Source organism: Solanum lycopersicum, chromosome 1 (assembly GCF_036512215.1).
Source record: "Solanum lycopersicum chromosome 1, SLM_r2.1".
In the NCBI taxonomy this organism is placed as follows: domain Eukaryota; kingdom Viridiplantae; phylum Streptophyta; class Magnoliopsida; order Solanales; family Solanaceae; genus Solanum; species Solanum lycopersicum.
This window is the reverse complement of record NC_090800.1, coordinates 57,661,281-57,667,441: the sequence shown is the minus strand read 5'-3', so window position 1 is coordinate 57,667,441 and position 6,161 is coordinate 57,661,281. Positions and strand designations below refer to the sequence as shown.

General features: G+C 31.1%; 1 long non-coding RNA gene across 4 annotated transcripts; it reads left to right on the top strand.

Annotated features, from left to right (window-relative positions):
* On the top strand, positions 1-6,161 carry LOC104646727 (uncharacterized). 4 transcript variants are annotated; one of them, XR_011221123.1, is made up of 5 exons: positions 1-145; positions 1,381-1,628; positions 3,390-3,489; positions 5,422-5,525; positions 5,859-6,161. It is a non-coding gene; the product is annotated as an uncharacterized lncRNA (long non-coding RNA). The 4 variants fall into 4 exon arrangements; XR_011221124.1 differs by having other exon boundaries at positions 1,381-2,837; XR_003246201.2 differs by having other exon boundaries at positions 1,381-3,473.

Here is a 6,161-nt window from a genome sequence, read left to right as displayed (position 1 = left end):
AATAATCCGTCTTCAATTTTTCACACCCCAAATGCAAAATTTAAAACTCACTCTATGCCCAAACATATAATTCTACAAGCTTCACGTCTTCCCTCCCTCTTGTTCCAACAACTATGAATCCATTCGCAGGTCTTCATGATTTCAGGTATGTAAATCTTCAAATTTTGCAGCAGTTTTCTTCAGACTTGTCTCCCTCAATTTTATGGCTTAGGTTTTTCAATCCCAGACATTGTAATCTGAATTCAATTGCTTTGTACTCTTAGCTCTAAGTTCTTTTTCTCATTCCAACTTTGTATTAGAATGTCTACCATATCGTGATTCCTTATAGAAGAGATAGGCAATTGTTAAATTCATAGTGATTATGCCCTTTTGACAGATATTGAAATTTAATTACTGCGATCGGTAACTAATGGCTCATCTTCTTCTCACTTCGTGCAAATCTTGCACACTGAAATCTAGCTCAAAAACTTGTGTGAGCTTATTCATTTATTTTTTCACGCTATCCTTTACAGTTGCTCAATTGAAGAACCCAAAGTGTATTATTAACATATAATAATTATCCTCAAGAGTTCTTACAAATAAACCTAAAAATTATGATATCAAGTTATTCTATTTGGTGATGTTGATGACGATAAATGTTTATTTCTCTTCAAGTATGTTTTTCTATACAAATTGCATTTGATGTAAACAAGCAACAACTTTTATTAAATTCGTTGTCAAAGTCAATTTTGCTCTTAGAGACTCCTTGCTTATATGTTTACAAATTTGATTGCGATAAAAAGGGTAAGATATATTATTTTGAATTATGTAAAGAGCATTATACAATCACAATAAATAACAACTTTAATTTTTTGTATAATCTGAGATGTTATATCTTTCCTCTATTTGATTAGATAGAGTTGGAGTTGGACCTGACGTTTTAGAGAATTATCTTGAAAAAAATTCTTTTGTCTAGAAAAAAAATTTCATCTGGACAAAACATCTGCTTATAACTATGGTACAATGGTTGCTGCCGAGGAACATATCAAGCCAACTATCAATGTGGAACATACTGAGCTTTTCATCAACGACAATTTGTTGATTTTGCATCACATAAATTTGTTAATCCGCGTCAATCACAGTAATAGAATTTACATACTCTTTTTGAAATTATATTTAGCCTTTAATGTACAACAAAGATATCTCTTGATTAGGATAAAAAAGTTTTGATCCTCGACCCCAGGACAGGGGAGGTAATTTGTGACCAGTATATGATCTTCCTTTTGATTATACCTTTTGAATGACCTCTCAATTACTTATATAAAATTGGCGTGTTAAATATATTGTACATGATAAATTGATTTTATCTACCGAGTAATGTTAATTCCGTTTTATTCTTAGGTTGTGCTTGCTACTCGATTATTCTCCAAAACAAAACAACCTTCAGTTCTCCTTCAACTTTCAAGAATACTTAAGAATGTCCTCTTTCAGCTCATCACTGTTGGCGACAACAAAAGTGAGTTATTTAATTGGTACGTGACCGTTAGGAATCATGGTTATGCAAGGCTTCCATGCCTCCAACTCTTCCATTTGGACTCACATGGACGGTTTAATATATTAATCCTTCCAATATTAATTCAATGATCAAGGTAAGTAGTCTAATTCATTTGTTGTGGTATGTTAAATGTTATTTCTAACTTCATCGTAATTTCACAGCTAACATAATGACAGTTTAGATATTTTGTCTACCTTTAATGAATTAGAAACAACTATTCCTTGTTGTTCTTGTTCTTGGTGATATTCTGAGGCCTATAAAAGGAAGGAATTTGAAACTTTTTATTGAAAAAATAGCCTTCGTTACTTTAATGTGATTTTTTTTTGGCTATTTTCAGCAAAATCTTTTATTGAAAGTTCTCTTCTCACCCTTTTGTTTCAGGCAAAAGATCTTAGAAAAATAGAGAAAATCTAGCAAAATGTAGTGAACTATAGTTTTCTTTCAACTTAATTTCCTTAAACTTTTGGTTGCTATGTTTTTTTCGTTTTTTAATTTTCTTTGAAAGATATATTGTGTGTAAAATGTCTATTAGGATTAGATAACAATGATTACGGAATTCATGTACATTAGACTTATTTTTGAATATTTTTAAAAATCCCTTCAAATATATTGTTAATACCCAATCTAATATTTTTTATGGATGAATAAAATAAACTCTTTTTTCATCTCCTGTCAATTTTTTTTCATTCACTCTTCTTTGTAAATATATTTGATAAAAACATCATAGCTATAGATAAATGATAATTTCATAGTTATAGATGATCATGTTTTTGAAATACTCTTTTCAAAGTTATTGCATTTATTCTTTCTAAATGTAGAACAATTTGATTTGTGTTAACCGTATTGTTTGACTTAATAGTAATCATCTTAGTAAAGAGATGGTTCAATGGTTTGTCCACTGTTTTGATTCGATAAGAAAGAAATTTGAATTTACAATGTTTTTTGCCCAGTGTTGTGAAAAGCGCAGAAAAGCGCGCTTCAAAGCGAGGCGACCCTTGTGCGCTTTTTTATCTTGAGGCGAGGCGATCTGAAAAAAGCTCTCGCTTCAGATGAAGAAGCGAGAAGCGACCCTAAGGCAAAAACACAATAAAGCGCGCTTTTTATAAAAAAAAAGCGACAATTAGGATTTTTTTTAAAAAAAATCTGAAATATAACCTTCTCTCTCCTCACGACTCTTCTTTCACGACTCTTTCCCTTCTTTCTCTCCTCGCGACTCTTCTTTCACAATACTTCTTTCCCTTCTTTCTCTCCTGACGATCTCGACTGAGGCTGCCTCTCTCTTCAACCTCGACCGCGACTGTAGGTAACTTTTTGTTCATCTCTTTTTTAGCTAATGTTTATTAGTTCATCTCTATGAGTTTCTTTTCTCATGAAATATACAATCTTTGTCTGTGCTTCATCTCTTCATCTCTCTGAGTTTCGACTACTCTAGTTTTTTCTTCTTCTTCTCTTCTTTTCTTCCTGCCTGCTCTGTTTCTAATTACTGACTGCTGCCTCTGTTTTTTTTTCAATTCTTTTGCTTTTTTTATTTTATTTTGTGATCAGTCTAGCAGCCTTGTTGAAGAATAGGAGTTTGAATCGTTGTGATTTAATTATGTTTTTGATTTTTTGCTTTATATGTTATGACTCATGAGTATTTTTGCCTATGTAATTTCGTTCAATATAAGACTATTAGCTCTATTTAGTTATTTAATTTTTTTACTTTTATACTAAATGTCGCTTTTTTTTAAAAAAGCGAGCGCTTCGCTTCACGCTTCTGTGAAGCAAGCCCTCGTCACTTTTTTCCGCTTCTCGCTTCCCAAAACACTGATTTTGCCTTGACAAGATGAACCAACCCCAGCCTTTTTACTCCCAGGCACACAAAGTTGTTGATGGATCTCTTCTTAGTCTCAGCTGAGATCTTTGATTGTATGCATTCACAGAGTCTGTCGAGAACAAGGTATTTATAATTACATGTAAGTTTGACCTATGCACAACTAATGTTTTCTTGAACAAAAATAAGTAAGGGGGTGTTCATTGAAAACTTCCATCATATTTTTGCATTAGTCTATTAGTTTGATTTTTTTTCCCACAAACTATATGATTGTGAATTTCTGAAAGCTGAATGAATAATGAATAACAGTTTCTTGTTTTTTTTTATCACTTCTGTTATGATAAATTGATAATATGGATGACAATATTATTGTACATATTTCAGGTAAAATCAATAAATCGAATCAAAAGATGTTATTGATTTATCGATATTGTGTTTTTGATGTAATAGACTAATAGTGCAGAACGATTTAGCGTTATTGGACTTTAGGGTTATCGATTTAGGGCTCGATTTGTCCTATTTCTCCTAGGAGTTGTTTGGTGTGAGGTATAAGGAATTTTAGGGATAAAATGCATGCATGATTATTTTATCTTGCATTTGGTTGGATGTTCTGGACTACTTATCCAACACTTTATACCTTAGTGATGAGATAAGACTTGACTCGAGATAAATAATTCTGGGATAACTTCTTTCCAACCAAACGACCCTTAGCGGTTTAACCTATAACCGGATAAACTTATTATAATAAAAAATCCATTAAATTATAAGTTAATGCTTCCAAATAAGCTAATTAGACATAGCTTTCTAATGTTGCAAAGTTCTGTTTCACCTATAATTAGCATCTACCATAAAAAGCTTCTTATAATGATAAGTTAGTACATCTAACATCTAGGATACCAGTAACCTCGATAATTTTAAAATCACTATCCAATATTAATTTGTATGTATCACTATATGATCCATTACTAAATTAATGATAAGAAATTCTTACAAATTATCTTTTGTGTGAGGTTAACATATATGTGAGTTGAAGAGCTCACACTTTCTATTACTGGACAACCATCTTTTTATCTTAGAAATATGGTGATCTATGGTGTATTCTTGATTCTTATATTAATTCTACTGATATGCAATAACTTCAGAGAAATTTGATGCCCTCATTGCATAACTTTGAATTTTAGACAAATGCTTAGTGAACACACTTAGCATGTCAGTAGTTCAACATTTTCGAGCTTACACAAGGCATCCTTAAATTTGATGTTTTCTTGATAACTAGCTCTTCTTTTAAATTTGATGTCATTAGTTAATACTTACTCAATAGACTCAAGATAAACTTTATAAATGGTTGGTCTGAGATAACAATTTGTGTAACTCCCTCCTATTAATGCTTCATAAATTACTGTAAGTTAATTTATTTGTGATTTAATTGTGAATTGCTTCTACATATATGGTCTAAGGCATAAGTTCCTCGGCACGTAATAACTTTCTGTTTCTACACCAAATTAAGATCATCAGTGTCTTTATGTCTATCATTTTCTCTGACATGATATTTTAATGGGTGCCTAGTTTTCAACAAGAACTAAATTAGACTTCATGTTCTTTTTGATTTTTTTTTGAGGTATCATTTTGTGGGTTGCAGCAAATTATGACGAATACTACTATTTCCCATTACAAATTTGGTGCTCTTTTTAAATGTGATCAGATTATATGATGCTGATAATTTACCGGTTAGCTTTTTGTGGATTGTGAATTTTGTTTCCATATAAAAAGCTTTCTTAAATTTACATGTGATTTTAAAAATTATTTGGGTAATGCTGAAATTCCAAATAGTTGTCAGTTCATTTCTCTACTTCCACATTTCTTTTGAATCAATTTTATATACTTATTAGTTAATATTTTACTGGTATCCTCTGTTAGTGCAGTAAGCTTTCGTGTTGGAGCTTAATTTTATCAGCGAGTTTTTCGAAAACTATCCTTTTCTTATTGATTTACTAATCTGATTTCACTTGTAGGCTTTGGACTAAGTTATAATCTTTTGACTAGATTTTAAATTTTTCCATGGTTTTGAGTGCAGAGCACATATAGCTTCGTGGATTTAAGAGATGCATCTACAACAACTCTCTTCTCTATTTCTTATACAGCGGAAATCATGTGAGGGAAAACTTTATTCGCAAAAAGGTAAACATCTAGATTTTTAGAATATTTTTAGTTCTTATCTATCAACATAAGAAAAGAAAAAATGTATCACTGATTCTCTTATGAGGTAAGTTGTGTGATTCTAAGTTCGTATTGCATTTAAACCTCTTCCATGTTGGTCATGCCTTAAGAGTCTAGGCAATGATTAATTTCCTCATCTCTTGGTGACACTGCCAAAATGTAGAGAGAATTCATTTGAAAAACAGTCAAGCTTATTCGATTTTAATATGTCTAGTCATATATTCTAGCCTCTTAAAATATAAAGTTCTATAAAGGTGTTTATTTAAGGAAACCTTTTCCCTTTTTATAACTCAGGTTGATCAAAGTATGTCGATTGTTCGGCATAAGGACTGTTGAAGACAAAGCAGATGGAGTAGAAATATTCACTCTTCAGTCCTATGGAAAGTTTTGTTCAACTCAACATTATTTTTTAATGATGTATTATTTCATTTATATTGCAAAATTATATCTATAAATATTTGAATTTATGTTGTCAATAAATGATGTTAATTTTGAAGGTACTCTCCTTGATTGAGGGCTGATAACAATATATGATTGTTATTTGGTATTGACGGTATTTGCACATTTAAGAAATAGATATAGCATTATGTTCATCTA